The sequence below is a fragment of the Podarcis raffonei genome, chromosome 2 (genome assembly GCF_027172205.1).
Source record: "Podarcis raffonei isolate rPodRaf1 chromosome 2, rPodRaf1.pri, whole genome shotgun sequence".
Lineage (NCBI taxonomy): Eukaryota > Metazoa > Chordata > Lepidosauria > Squamata > Lacertidae > Podarcis > Podarcis raffonei.
The window spans coordinates 41018305-41033680 of record NC_070603.1 but is presented as its reverse complement, the minus strand read 5'-3'; the positions used below and the strand labels follow the sequence as shown (position 1 = coordinate 41033680).

Below are 15376 nucleotides of genomic sequence, written 5' to 3'. Positions count from 1 at the left end.
CTTAAAAATAAAAAATAAATAAAGCTTGGACGGGTTTTCCTGTGTAATAATAGAAATAGAAGCTGTCATGGTTTGACAGGAAGGTGATGAGGGAGCCTCGCCTCATGTCCTTCACGCTACACTTCTTAGAGGAACAATAGGGTGGGGCAGGGTTCGCAAAGTGGCTCACGGGTCAAAAATAGAAGGGAAACTTTGACACACTTCCAGTTTTAAGTGGGTGCAAGTCTTATTCCTAGTTCTGCTTTCCTTACACCCAACAAATAATCTTTGATTTTGGCAGCGGTATCTACATCATCAACATCATTATTTTAGGGATGCTTTTAATATTTGTTTAGGGAAGCTTTTAATATTTGATGAATGATTGTATTTTAATATTTTGTTGGAAGCCGCCCAGAGTGGCTGGGGAAACCCAGCCAGATGGGCGGGGTAGAAATAATAAATTATTATTATTATTATTATTATTATTATTATTATTATTATTATTATTTGTATGCCACCCTATACCCGAAGGTATCAGGGTGATTCACAACACAATATAAAAGCACAAAATACATAATTAAAATAATTAACGATACTAATGTATACAAACTAATTAAAAATACACTCCCCAATAAAGGCCCCTAAACAGCCCACAGATACAAATGCAAACATCCAAATTAACATTTAACATTGAAAAACAATTTAAGGCAACCGCACCCCCAAATTTATATAGGCACTTCAGAAATACAGTCTGTGCAGGTACACTGTCCAATACTGGGATGAGGAGAAATGCTACCTGTTGCTCTTATGTAGTGGGAAGATGGTTTTAAAAGACAAAGCTGTCAGGGGTGGCAGGCCATTTCTAGCTGCTTGGTGGGCTGGAACTTTCCTGGGGGCCACAGGCCATCGACTCTTTTTGTACAGAAAATAAACATTTACTCATTTCCATTCCCTCTCTCTCTCTTTCTCTCTCTGCCCCAGCCACTCTGGGTAGATTTCAACATACAGTGGTACCTCGGGTTACATACGCTTCAGGTTACAGACTCTGCTAACTCAGAAATAGTACCTCGGGTTAAAAACTTTGTTTCAGGATGAGAACAGAAATCATGTAGCGGCGCCGCGGCAGCAACAGGAGGCCCCATTAGCTAAAATGGTGCTTCAGGTTAAGAACAGTTTCAGGTTAAGAAGGGACCTACAGAATGAATTAAGTTCTTAACCCGAGGTACCACTGTATATAAAAACATAATAAAACATTAAACATTAAACATCTTCCCTATACAGGGCTGCCTTCAGAGGTCTTCTGAATGTTGTTTAGTTACTTATCTCCTTAGCTTGGGGATCACATAAAGCAGATAGATAGTAAGAAGTAAAATGTTCCAGTTGTCACAGATCGCGCAGTATCCAAGTTGAGACACAGCAGGAGAAAGAATAAGGAAAGCCTAGAAAATGAGGATGTATGCAGGTAAATACATACTTGCATCAATACAAATTTCATACAGAGCTTTTCTATAGTTAATATTTTCTGTATTATCTACTTCGGGTTTTGTTTTTTTTAATGAACAGACAGTAGAAGAGGAAAATGGGTTGTAATGAGAAAAGGGGATAGAGAAGGTGTATTTAGTGGTCCAAGCGGGCCAGATCAATGGGACTTTTTGCTCCTCTTTTCCTATCAGTGGTACTGTATAGACTTTTGTTTACAGAATCTTATGCTTCAAGTAGCCAGTTCTTGTCTTACCAGCAGAGGGAGCCACAACCCTTCTTTCCTTTGCAAAGGCAGGAGGAGCAGGCTAGAAAATGGCTACTTTTGGCACAGAACTCCTTTGGAAGAACTCCTTTGAAATGGCTCCAGGAATCAATTTAAGTGTGAGAAGTGGAAAAGAATAAGGCAGCCCTTCCCCGCCAGAGCTTCACTTGCCCGGAAAGAGGAGGAGGGAACAGAACGGGGAGACGAGAGTACAAGTAGATGCGGAGCCGGGTGGACCCACAATACGGGGTCACTCTTGGCCTGCGTCTACATTCCTTGGCTGCTGCAGCTGAAGTTCTTGACAGGAAATCCATGACAAAACAGAGCAAGAGTCGCTGTTTCCACCCTTTCTCATATCCCGCTCACTGCTCCCTTTGGGTCATCGGTGCAGTGATGGGGGATGGGGGGGGAGGAGGATGATTTCGCTGAGCTTTCTTGGAGCAAGGAGCCAAGTGGGAAGAAGCAAATTGGAACCAGGCAGTTGTGTGAAGGAGGAGTGTGCAGGAGTGCAAGACCGAGACCCACAGCCTGGCTCCACTTAGGAGGCGTTTTGAACTCCATTTAGACTCGCAGGCTCCAGTTTCGGGAAACGGGGCTCGCTTCCCGCTGCACGCCTCTTATTAAGCATTTCAGGCTGCAGTCCTCTTTGCCCTGATTTCACAGCCCTCCTTCATCATCACAGATCAAGTTGGAGATCAGACCCCCACCTGAACTCCACTCAATTTCCAAGTGATGCTTGGTTTCCTTCCAGTGGCTGTTCCATAAAATACAGCTTAGCTCAGTAGAAACAGATGGAAACCTGCTGTCAAGAAAATATAAGTGCCTTGCACGGCATTCCTATGTATAGCCAGAGGTGCTAACTAGAATAAAATATTGGGGTGGTGGTGGTTGGAGGTAAGCCCTGCTCCACGTAATCGCTCACATGACATGGCACCCCCCCCCACTTGAATGGCAATGCCCATTAAGTTGGTGTGTGTGTGCTCCTTTCTGATTTCTCCTTTCTTCCATTGCTTATACAGAGGTACCTCGGGTTACATACGCTTCAGGTTACAGACTCCGCTAATCCAGAAATATTACCTCAGGTTAAGAACTTTGCTTCAGGATGATGACAGTTTCAGGTTAAGAACAGACCTCCAGAAGGAATTAAGTTCTTAACCTGAGGTACCACTGTACATTCATTTCTTACATCTCAGCTCATCTGTAAGCTGCTTATGTGGCCACTCTGGTTTCTTTAGATGCCTCCCACTTTAATTTCTTGTCAGGTGTGTCTGCCTTTGTGCCCTCTACATTCCACCCTTAAGAAACTTCCATCCATCTTGGACTCCCTTCTCTTTGAGTATTTTAGACCATGGGATCTCACCCAGTAGTTCCTTAAGCTTTTTGAAATCAGCCTCCTGAATGTCCAGTGTGCATGTCAGACTACACTCAGCTTTTCCTTGCCTCTGTGTGATGAAACCCAAGAGGACATGATCACTTCCTCCCAGGTTTCCCAGTACTTCCAGTTTGTTGATCAGTTCCTCCCTGTTGGTGAGAACCAGGTCCAAGATAGTTCATCCCCTTGTCACTTCTTCCACCTTCTGGGAAATGAAATCCTCAGCGAGGCAATGGAGGTATTTGTTGGACCTTGCATTATTGGCAGAGTTTCAGTTCCAGCACACATCCAGATAGTTGAAGTCTCCCATCACTACTATATCTCTCCTTTTTGAATGTTTGGTAATTGCTCTAGGAAGGCATCGTTCAGGCCTTCAGTCTGACTTTGAGGTCTATAACAGACACCCACAGTACGGTTCCTGTTGCTTCCCTCTCTTACCATTTTTACCCCCTTACAACCCCTGGTGGCCTTTTGGGGGAGTGTGATGGTAATCCTGTCTACATATGCAAGGCAGGCATGCCCAGATGTTCTCTGCAATAATTTCCCTCCTCCAATCACTGGAGGGATCGAATCGTGGCATATTCTTGAATAGCAGACAAGCTTTAGAATGTGGTCTGTCAGTATATCCCCAGTGAGTTGAAACAGCTGCAAGGATCAAAGGCAGCCTCAGGATGGAGCCTCTTACTCAAGCAAGGCCAATTGAAGAAGCAGGAGGAGGAGGAGGAGGAAACAGTGGTGGAACATTTCACTTGACTTATTTTGAATCTTATGCTGTTTTCTGGGAAGAGCTATAATGTACATGTTTAAAGGATGGGGAACCTGTGCTTCGTCAATATAGTAGGAGATCACTCAGCCAGTAGAGCATGAGACTCTTAATTTCAGGGCTGGGGGTTTGAGTCCCTTGTTGGACAAAAGATTCCTGCATCGCAGGGGGTTGGATTAGATTACCCCTGTGGTCCCTTCCAACTTTGCAGTTCTGTGCTTCTGTGAAATGTTCTAGTCCTAGCTACCAGGACTAGTGTTCAAGGATGATGGGAACTGCACTGCAAGAACACCTCCTCCCATGATATATTCATTATTGCCCAGCTGCCTAAGTATTTAGCCCTTGCCTTTTAGGAAGGGGCTGTAAGTTAGTGGTAAAGCACCTGCCTTGTTTTCAGGAGGTCCCAGGGTGCATGCCTAGCAACTCCTCTCAGCCTCAAGCAAGCATAGCCAATGCTCAGGAGTGAAAGGAGTTGTAGTTTAACAACCTCTGGAGGGCCCTGTGGAGGGCCACAGATTACACACACAGAGAGAGACACACAATGTAGACAATCTTGAGCTCAATGGGCTTATAGTGTGGCATTGGATAAGGCAGCTTCCTAAGGCTGCACAACTTCTGGATTATGCCAGATTGGTGTGGTCATTGCTTTCTGTTTGGCATTAGGTTTCAAAGTTGCTAGCAGCATTTCTCATCAATGACACATCCTTTGGCTGAAGAAATCCAGCATCTCCTCTGCAGGCAGCAACCCGGCAAAAGGGATTGTGTACATTTTTTTGTAAAAGAGCAAGGTGGTGGTTCTTCTCCAGCAGCCAGCCCTCCTCTCTTTCTGTTTGGGGAACCACAAAAGCCACACAAAAGCCCTTCTAGCCATGTGAACTCTCTGGCATTCCAGATGTAAACAGAGCTGATCAGCTATCTCCGACCTTCCACATGTGTTTTGCAGCCATTTCCTATGAATGGCGCACTTACGAGGACAGCCGGGTCTCAAGAGCCACATAACTCTAGTGGTGCTTTTTACACATGCGAACCTTCCAGCGGATTCCTTTTCGCCTACATCTCTTTGCAGATGAATGTCAAATCTACACTGGCCGGAATGTTCATCTGAATGACCAGTGTCTTCCAGTCTGACAGCACAACCCTACATAAGGAATGTGTGAGAGAAGTTCGATGGCTATTTTAAAGTCCATGCATGGAAACTTTGAGGGCTGAATATTAGATTCCTGGGACTTCTGTCTTGTTTCAGTGCCCTAACGAAACCAGTGACACCATCTCTGTGTCAATACATTCAATTCAAGAAGAGGTACCACCCAGCAGTTGCCTTGAGGCCCTGAAGAGCAGAGAATTGCAACTTGGAAACTGCTCAGCAAAAGATCTGGACAAGCGAAAGAGATGCTTGACTGCTGCTCCTTGGCTAGCCATGGTGGTGCTTGGAGATGGCTAAGGAGGAAGGTATTTTTATACCAGCCATTATTTATCAAGATAAACTCTTTAAATACATTTCCACTGCAGAGGTGAATCATGCTTCCTGGAGATGAGCTTATCTCATCCTCTCCAGGAACAAAAATCCTGGAGGCCTTGCAAAGTGCGAACTTTGCCTTTCCCAGAGAGCACATACCAGTCCTTCTGGTTTCCTCACTGAGTTTCCTGATTCTCAGACTCTGTCACACAAATCCTAGGCGCACACATGGGGACACAGCTAGCTGCTGTCATCATATGTGATGGAAGTCCAGCAAGTCCTCCCAGCCTTGAACACTCATTTGGAAACAGTGTTGTCAAGAGAATTCTTTTCATAAACAAACAGAAATTGGAAAAGCTTCAGGAATGAAATCATGCGATCATCATGCTAGTGCTTAAACTGGACCAACATGGGTCCCAAAGATGACACAGGGAGAATGATCCCAAAGCTTAACAGCTCTGCTGCCTGCTCTCTAAATCCCCTTTGTCTGACTCTGTGTATATTATCTCCCAAGCCCCAGTGCCAATGTCTAGCAGAGAGGGCACCCAGCACCAAAAGGAAAGGATTCTCTCTCCATTCTTTGGTTCTTGACTAGATGGTTTCCAAAGCTAAAACTGTTTTTATATGTAATCTGCCCAAGTTGTGAGTGGTTATTTCAATTCATGCCATGCCAAATTGTTTTGCCGGTGAACAGTTTTGGTGCAAAAAGGGGACCTGGAGAGCAAAATACGTTTCCTTTTATTTTGGTGCCAGCTTACGCCCTTTTTACTTCCACAGGTAGCATATGCTTTGGGGGCATATCTTTAAAAAGAATTCATCCTGATGCCCACATGATCCTAGCCAACCAGTGCTACCTTCTGGAACCATCCCTGGAGTTATGACCAGAACCACTTCAGAACTCTACTAGCTGACATTGGGCCTACCTAGTGAGCAGGGCTATTCAATCACTTCCTGGCAAATCCAGGCTGTGCAATTAGGTTTGACCCACTTCTCAAGAGGATCAGACCTTTTATGATAAGGAAACTGATGGGGAAATGTGCTGGAAAGTGTGGGATAACATTGGTTCTGAAGCAATGTCATCTAACCTCTTTGAAAACAAATCAGGATGAATGCTCCAAAACCAGGTCATCTTGAAGAGCTCAACTATTCATTTGAAGAAGAAAAATGCTCATCTAGTTTAGCCCTCAGCTGAGGGAAGCAATAAAGTGGGTTGAGCCTGCAAAGAAGAAACTGTTAACTAACATTGCTGGGGAACTTTGCTGAATGGAGTTTGCTGAGTAAGCATTATATGAGGATATTTTACTATGGGAAAGGGTCATTGCTGGATAATATGGCTATAAGTTAAGGCTGCATATTCTGCTCCTGTTTTCCTGAGAGGAAGCACCATTGAATTCAATAGGACATATTTCTGAGTCTTCTTACATAGGCGAGTCTGTGTGACCTCTTTTAATTTTGCTTCATCCAGGTAAGAAGAAGGACTCTAGCATGGAAACAGCCCAACTCTCCATGCAGCTAGACCTCTTGCTGCTAAATTCATCATATGATTCTCCTTTATAACTTGTAGCGATATGTGTGTTGCTTGATCCAGCTCCCTTTGAGAGACAAACTATTAACTGAATAATCTGGGTTAAACTGCTCACTGTGTTTGCACATCAAACAGCATGTCCAAAATTTAGTAGGTTTCTCCATCTTCCACCCCATTCCATCTGAGCTATTACGCTTTTCTTTTGCTCTGTTACTCAACTGGTGTTGTATTGTTCTATATTTATTTAAGCAAGCAAATTCTCTTCTTTCTCTTAAGTCACCCCCTGGCTGCATTAAGTAACAGGGGGCTGACCAGTTCCCTGACTGCTGCAGTATTTCAGAGCACCACTTGGATGGCTGAAGGTTGCATTCATTCACACTCAGGTGGCAAGCGCAGCTAGTTAGAAAGACATGTCCCTGCTCTGCTGGCCTCCAGTGTTGATTGGCAAGCTAGCTGAGCAGGAAATACTATTCCTGCCCTGCTCCAACCTTGCCTTCCTCGTCCACCACCTTTCAGCATCAGTCAATGAAAAAGAGCCCCCTTCTGCCTGATTGTACTGAACATTGCATTAGGGGAAGGGTGTGTGAAAATGCTTATAGTGTGAGCTCATGGAAAGAGAAGCGCTGGCAAGAATCTAGATTGCAGAGCAAATGCCAGAGGAATCTCAGAGCCCCAGCATAAAGTGCATCATTGCTTTTAGTGAGTGCTGACTTGCTGCTAATGCTGATGTGCTGGTTGGAGTGAGGGATTATCAGGGAATGCAATAAAATTGACATCATGCTTCGGAGCTGAGGCAAGGTTGCATCTGTCAACAGCACGACCCTCTTCTTTGCTCACAATTCTAAAAATATATCTGTATTGAATGAAGGACTTCATCGACTTCATCTGTGGCCGAGAGAGAGGCTTCCTACAAATGCAGACAGGAATTGTGCATCCCTAGAGTAGCTTTCCAGACATCATTGATACTCACGGGAGACATGGTGGCCCAGCTTTTCATAGTGGGAGAGGTTGTTTTTTTAAAAAAAATGCAATTATCCCATTAATTTTTAAACTTACATATACACAGAATATTATTCCCTTCCCTCAAAATAAGCAGCTTTTCCTTTTTACGTAATGTGGACACTCTGTGTGTACCAATCGGGCCTAGAGTCAGTGGGTGGGGGAATCTGTTTTTGCAGACCCTGTACCCATTTTTCCTACTGGAAGGTCCGCAACACGGCCACACAATATATTTAAAGCACATGGTTTCTCTCAAAGAATCCTGGGAACAGAACTGGGAACAGAACTACAATTCCCAGCCACCTTAACAAACTACAGCCAGTTGGGTAGGGTATAAATAATAAAATTATCATCATCAACATCACCACCAGGAGTCTGGTGTTTTTTTTTGGGGGGGGGGAGGTGAAGATGTGACCATAGTCCTTACTTCCTGTCTGACACCTAGACTCTTTCGCAGAAGCTTCTTACACATCCTGAAAAAACAGGGAGGGTGGTCCTTCTGTACCAAGCGTGAGTGATCCCAAATTGAGAAAAACTAACATTTAGGGCTGGGTGATATATCATCCAAAATTGGTTTGAAGTCCACATCATGGTAACAGTTTCATAATATTTGGCATGGCGATATATTGCAAATCACGATGTATGTGTGTGTGTGCTATGTAAAAAATCATGACGTGGGGGGGGAATCATGATTCTCTCATGATTCCTGCCATCTCTGTTGCTCTATACTATAAAATAACAGTTGGAACAATATGTTAAATGTAAGTAAAAATATCTCTGTTTTAGACTCCTGAGTAGTAGCAGTTGTCAGGACATTGCCCCATTCGCTTCCACACAGTTCCATCCTGATTTCAGACATTGTCATATATTGGTATATTGTGATGTTTAGCTGGTGATATATCATGATGTTGAAAACCGGACATCACTTAGCCCTAACACCCTTATGGATCGCAGGATCTAGAATCAGTGGTGGAGCAAGCTGATTGGGCACCTGGGGATGTGTGCATAGCCTGTGCCCAGGGGTGGGGCCAACCACCCACAGGATGGGGCAAGCCAGGGCAGGATGCTCTGGGGGCCTCTGAAGAGTCTGCCCTACAGCTGAGGGGGAGGCAGTGGGCGGACCGTTTGGGGCAGTGTGGACCCTGTGGGCGCCAAGCCACCGCTTCACTCCCAGGAGAAACACGTGGCTCGGGCACGCAGCAGGCCCCATGGTGAATGCCGCCCAGCATTTTATCACCCCCCTCAGTAGTGACACCCAGGGTGGCCCGCCCCCACCACACCCCCTTCCTCCACCCCTGTCTAGAATCAATCTAGATGGAAAACAGCATGTTCAGCATGAATGATTCCTGACTGAGGAAAAACTACATTTTCCGTGCAACCAACAGGTTTGTGCATAACCAACCTTAGTGTCATGATGTCGGAATCAACCCAACTGCAACATGTTGTCTTCTTACCTTGTCACAGAGGAAATTGCAGAAACCTGAGGTTGCCCTGTTAACAGTTGGGTTCAATTCATATGATGGCTCTTTGGCTTAGGTTGGCTGTTCCTTTCCTGAAAGTGTAAAGTTCAATTTTCAAATATCCAGGATGGAGCTTAGATCATGAGTACAAATCTTCACCGGGAATTCAAACGATGGCCTTCTCCTCTGTTGACAGAGTATCACATTACTGCCTAAGCTTGATGCCTTATTCCAAAACTTCAGCCACAGCGACAATTCCTTATGGAGCCTTTGGTGGGAGGGATGACTAAAACACACCAGGTAAGCAGTCACGGTCTAGTTGCTTATGTCTCCTATCAAGCCAAAGCTTTCCCCAGTGGGATTATACAAAGCTGTTTATACTGGATTCAGTTATGACTGAGCTTGCATTCCACTGGAGTTCACGTATGTTCAGGGAATAACATGTCAACTCATCGTTTTGTAGTTGCATTTGCTGTTTACTTTCAAGCTACCTGTTTTTGGCAATTGGCATTGCCACTCCATTGTGTAAGTGCATGTATATTTGCAAGTATACACATGTATGTATCGAATCTTCATCTTCACAGATATCCTCAGAGGTCAGTGGCTACATAGCAGATAATAGTTATGGCCGTACAATCTGCATCACAAACACATTATGGAGATTAAATGGCTATTCAGGGTTGTATATTGCCAGTGGATTCTACTCTGTCCACATTTCCCACCAACAAATTGGACTACAGCTGAACTGGGGTGGGGAGGGTCAAATGGGATGAGCTCCCAGTTTTGAAAATTCAGATTCTGATGGTGTGTGGATTCAAAAGGTCTTTGTAAGACAAAAATCTGATGCTTTGATAGAACTAGAGACCTTCTTAATTACTTATGCCATTTATGTCTCACCACCAAGAAGCTCAAGATAGCATAAATGGTTCTCCACCCCGATTTAATCCTCACAGCATCCCTGTGAGGTAGGCTTGGCTATTTATACCCTGACTGACTGACCTTCTGTGTATCAGAGTAGGCACCATCAATGGCAAAGACCTCTGTATAGATATCCAAAACAATCAAAGTGGAATGTGGAAAGAAACAAGCCTCAGATGTCCCTATTGGTATGGTATAAAAAAATATTTTCCTAAGTACGTAGATTAAATTATTTTTTTGGCACAGCCAAGACTACCACAAACCTGATTCCCACAAACTCTGATTACCATGATACCCAAAGCAACAAAGACACCTTCCTCTTCCACACACCCACAAACACGCCTCCTCCTCTATTTTGGAACTGACTGCGGGCAGAGCCTCAAAATGCTCTTCTGCCTCTTGTATTTTTGGCCCAGTCTCCACTTTGAAATGTGACCAAGGTGACATTTGGATGATTAGCGTAACCAGTGGTTATCAGCTTTCCTGGCTGCTTAGGACCTTCTCACAGCCTTGCCATTCCTCAAACGCTGTAGATGCTTCGTGTGAAAAAGAACACCCCTTTTCTGGTTAGTCGCAAGAAGATGACTGTGAGAGAACCGGGACTATCCCTCAAATTAGCACCTGCACATCAGAGCCAGTCCCAGATGCTGAACAATAATTATGGCGAAAACAGTTCATTGTGCAGCAAATACCTTCTTTGGGCAACTTTCAATAGTCACTGGGAGGAACTCAGCATTGCATTAAGTTGCTCGTTCTGACAGCTCAAGCATTTCACCTTACAGGGAAATCTTCTCTAAGCTTTAACACTTTGTTTTGGGGGTTCTCCTGACCTGCCCAGAGCCAATATCAGTGGGTACATGGGGTGTAGAAAAGGGTACAAGTCTCATTGCATGAGAAGGAGTCAGGTGAACCCCACATACTGATTCCTACTGTGACAGAAAAAGATAATAAACTTTCAGAAATTTTAGCCAGATTTTAATTGCTGGCTTACATGTGTGCACATTTGTACAACTAGTTTTACATATTGGACAGTATTACATATTTTAAAATACTGATTAAGATTATATGGTGAATCCATTTGTTCTATTTTCACCTTTTTAATGGAGGGGTGGTGGTGGGGAATCTCAGATATTTAGGGCATGTCCGGTAGGCCACTTTCCAAGTTTCTACTCTGGCCAAAGCACTCAAGAATGCAGGAAGCATCTTAAGGTAGTCTGACATCCTTGATCCTGGGAAATCCGGGTCTTTAATGGTCCTTGTCAACTAATAGCCTGCAGTCTCCAACCACCTCAAGATATCTGCAATCACCTTAAAGAAAATTCTCATTTTTATATCCACATTTACTCCAGTCTTTTCCCATCCTCATGTATGTAACTGGATCAAAATTCTGCAAAACTTGAAATCCTGCTTCCCTAATGCAAGCTGGTCTTCAAGCAGAGGCTGGACAGTCATCTGTTGGAGAGGATCCAGTTCTGTATCAAGCAGGGAGATGAACTTGGTGGCCTACAAGGCCCCCTTCTGACTCTATGGTCACCTCCACATCATACTTTTAACTCATGGTTCTGTGTTCTTTTGCGAACCGGGGACCAATTTGTGGGACGGTGCTGCTAGCTCCAATTGCAAGGGGCCCTCCTGGTCTTTTGTGTGATCTCACAAGGCCTTGCCCTGCACTTGTGTGGCCTTGTGGGTAGAATGCTGGCCTTTTCAAAAGGGCTCGTCATGGTCTTTCCCTTCATCAAGCTTCCCCAGCTCACCCTCTCTCAGTTTAGAGTCTCTTCACTGAAGCTTCAAATGGCGGCTGGTTTTCTGGGCCAAAGGAGAATTTTACTCTCAGTCACCATTGTCTATTGGTTGTGAGGTGGGGTTTCTTTTGTGGCTTTTTTCTCAGTAAAAAAAGAAGAAGCCATTTTTGTTAGGTGTTTGTCATAACTTGGGTGAAAATAGGATTGGCTTAACATGGCAGGTGCTCTGGGATACTTTCCCATAGTCCATTCCAAACCCCACAGGATCACCCTGAGTCAGACATCCCCCCTGTGCTCCACATTGAGGAATTTCCTTTGGAAGAGCTCAAGGTCTGAACATGGGGGTGTCTGATTCATGAGGTAACTGCTGCTTGTCAATGACATACAGCCTGGAGGCATTTGGGTTGAGAGGAAGGGAGACTGCCCAGGGAAGGAAGGAAGAAGAGGCAAGGCTCCAGGGCTGTACGGCCAACCAGTCACGCCTGTGTGTACAGACAGAAATCCTGGCTGTGTAGGTGGTGATCTCAGAACAAATCATTTACTAGCATATCCTTCAAAGATACAAACGGGGCTTTGCCAAATATCCCTTCCTTGGAACAGTAGTCAAACGCACATGTACTGGTTGTATCTCCGCCCAGTGGTTCATAGCAACGTGCTGTTGCATTGTCTCCTGCTAGTTCCCCCCCTTAACCCAGAACAAAGGAAAGAACAAATGTCTTTGCGGCTCACAATGGCAGTAAAGAGAAGGAAAAACTTATTCACTTCCAGGAATGCTGGAAGTCAAGGGAGCACTTGGCAGCACTTCAGTTGATGACACTGCCTCTCTCTATGAGACCATGCGCTTCACATCCCAACGAATAGATGGGGGAGCAATGTTGCTTTATTTACAGCGGGCGGATGCTTCAGATGGTTCTGTTCCCAGAAATAATCAGTACCCTTTGACTAAGTTAATCCCTGATACAAAATCCTCTAAATGAGGGGTGGGGAGACTTCTTCAGCCTGAGGACTGCATTCCTGCCATACGTTACCTTCCAGAGTTGACATGCCAACAGAGGGTGGGGCCAAAGCTCCATATACCTTCCATTCACACATATATATACCTTTCATTCACACTCATCCCTTCATCCATCCACATGCTCCTGACCCACCCTCACTCTGTGCTCATCCTCATCTATGCATCAGCAGCACATGGTTCCTCTTGGGTTTTTCCCCGAAGATGAAAGTTACAGCTTGCCTGATGTTAAATAGAGAATTGTGAAATTGCTAGTTGTAGCCTGATTAAATAATGGTCATTATGATCTGAGCCAAGGCTGGTCCAATACATTTGGGCACCTGAGGTGAGACACAAAATGACACCCCCTTTCCCTGCCAGGAACGGGGGGGGGGGAGAGATAAAGACATCAGGTTCTGCTGCCCCTGTGGGTCCTGCCACCTGAGGTGGTCATCGTGACTAGTGTCACCTGCAAACCCCATAGTCTTTCACTGCGTGGTTGGATTTCATGCCATATAAGCAAAGCTAAACACTTTACTTGACATGGTGACATTAAGTGATTGACATGTGGTGGCCCCGCCCACCTGTCAAAATAGCCCACGGGACTTGCGGGAGGTTGAGCTCTGGCTCACCAGCTAGATCCAATTCCCACCCCTGCCTTAAAGCAGCATCTGGACACCTAGGATCGGAATGTTAATAGCTCAGGGTATTCAGGTGGTGTGTCTCCATGGGAGATAATTGTTAGATGATTGCTTCTTAATACAAGACCACCTTGCATTGTTCTGAAAGGGAAATACCTGGAAGGTCATGAAAAGTGACATTTATTTCTTTTCCTGACAGAAGCTGTGGTTGGAGTCGGGAAGAAGAAAGGCTGAGAGAACCAAGAGGGCAGAGAGGTGAGTTTGGGTTCTGTAAGCAGCTTTGGGACGTACCTCTTTGGAGATCTGAAATGGACAACGGTTTGGCTATCTGCTGTCATGTGCAAACTGGGGCTCCAACTCTACTCAATCTATGTATCTGCAAATAAATTATACAAAGTGCTAGCAAGACTCCAGTGACCACCTTCCAAAGGGAACCAAACTTGCATAACTGCTTTGCCTCAGGAGCTTCCTACCATGTGGAGAAGTCACAATACTTCAACAATATTAGTAGCAGTGGTGCAGGTAATGGCTAGCAGGTAACAAAGAACCAGTGCCTGTGTCTCTGGGTTGCACCATGCCCATGAAACGGATGCAGAGAGGAAATGGAAGTGAGGAAGAGGCTGCAGGAAAACAAAGGAGAGAGGATGTTGTTACAGAGTGTCCAGCCACTTGGAGTGGCAGCCTTCCAATGGACTCCTGACACAAGGAGGGATGTTGACTTGGAGCCTTGGATTTCAAGCCAATCCAAGTAGTCCTGGCCTTTGTGGTTTCTTGCATTGTCTTTTCCCTAGTTGACTCCCTGCCAGTTGTTTGTGACTCCCACACTGTACAGCGTCACATGCACAGTTCTGGTGTGAGCTGTGAGCCTGCCAAGAGGATGACTTAATCTAGATCTACAAGAGGCATCTCTCTCTCTCTCTCTCTCTCTCTTCTCTCTCTCTCTCTCTCTCTCTCTTTCTTCTGAGGATGCCAGAAAAGTGCATCATTGTTTGCTTTGACAGCCTTGATTTCACCTCAGGGAAGCTTCCCACACAGTGACTCTTCCAGTATTCCTGTTAGAAAACCATTTATCTCGGATTGCTTCCAACCTGGCAGCAACAGGAACAGAAATATCTCCTGCAGAAACATACCATTTACAATGCTCAGTCCAACAGGGGTTTGAGGAGGATTTATAGTAGCATTGAAATGTTAGTGAGGTTAGAGTACTGTCATGGGCATCTGTGGGTTAGGAGATAAAGTGGGCAGGTGCTCCTTGCCCATGACCCATAATCCCCAGATTCCTATCATTTTACCAAAAAGAAGTAAGTTTCTAACATTTTTAGAACCTCAGATATGAAGCAAAATGTACAGGCCGTATTCTCCTATCTTTTTGTGTGTGTGAAACTAACCTGCTTCTGCCCTTTCAGTGTTTTACCTCTCTGGGATAATTCCTGCAGAGGCTCATGGGTACCACCACCTTGATAGGGAGTAGCACTTTGGGACTACCCACTTCACAATGTCCCCTGTGGGCTATAACAACACTCTAAGGCCAGGTTACCAATTCAACAAATAAGTTTGCTGGAATTTGTGGTACAGTTGGGCTACACTCTTCTATAAGCCCCTGTTGGACAACCCCAACACTAGGTATAAATCTTTCTTGGTCAAGGCCTCTGGTGGGCCCCACAGAACCTCTTGCCATATAGGTTGCCATGCTTAGTCACAGACTGCCTTCTTGTTCCATCATCCTGGCCACCTGGGAACTTACTTCTCTGTTCCTGCTTCCTTCCGTTCTTTTAGCTCTCAACCT

General features: G+C 44.9%; 1 protein-coding gene across 1 annotated transcript in view; it reads left to right on the top strand.

Moving 5' to 3' along the window:
- The first annotated feature begins 13344 nt into the window (after positions 1 to 13344).
- LOC128409589 (uncharacterized) overlaps positions 13345 to 15376 on the top strand; it is a 29362-nt gene continuing 27330 nt past the window's right edge. Inside the window, exons 1-2 of the transcript XR_008329262.1 lie at positions 13345 to 13663; positions 13790 to 13845. The gene's annotated coding sequence lies outside the window, so the exon portion shown is untranslated. The remainder of the gene's footprint in view (positions 13664 to 13789; positions 13846 to 15376) is intronic.